General features: G+C 66.6%; 1 protein-coding gene across 1 annotated transcript in view; it reads left to right on the top strand.

Moving 5' to 3' along the window:
* Positions 1-413, top strand: part of CASKIN1 (CASK interacting protein 1) — a 30,288-nt gene that overhangs the window by 2,319 nt on the left and 27,556 nt on the right.

The following is a 413-nucleotide window of genomic DNA, read 5'->3' as shown; positions in this document are numbered from 1 at the left end:
CCCCTGCCCCGCCTGTCCCCCTGCCCATCCATGCTGCCGGCTTTCCGGCATCCCCGGTTGCACGGGGCCGACTCACCGGCAGCCTTTGCACGGCAGAGCGGTGCAGCCCTGTGTGTTATTCAGGGGTCAGTGGGTTTGCAGGCAGGCGGTGACTCCTTCTAGCCAGGGTGATTACTGAAAATTACCTGTTTGCGCCGCCCCAGTGCGGGGAGGACAGGCTGTCAATTAAGGCTCCATGGAAGCGGCACCAACACGCATTTCCGCAGAGACGAGGGTGGGCGTACGGCTGGCACCGAGCTGGCGGCGGCGGGCGCAGCAAGGCTGGCGTGACGCTTGGTGCCGAGCATGGCACCCCATGTCCCACCTGCGGGGCCAGAGCCAACACCTCCCTGCGCCGCCTGTACCCCTCCCCA

Source organism: Egretta garzetta, unplaced genomic scaffold, assembly GCF_000687185.1.
Source record: "Egretta garzetta isolate BGI_Z169 unplaced genomic scaffold, ASM68718v1 scaffold71, whole genome shotgun sequence".
In the NCBI taxonomy this organism is placed as follows: domain Eukaryota; kingdom Metazoa; phylum Chordata; class Aves; order Pelecaniformes; family Ardeidae; genus Egretta; species Egretta garzetta.
Note: the sequence above shows the minus strand (reverse complement) of the source record. Positions and strands in the feature narration are given on the sequence as shown.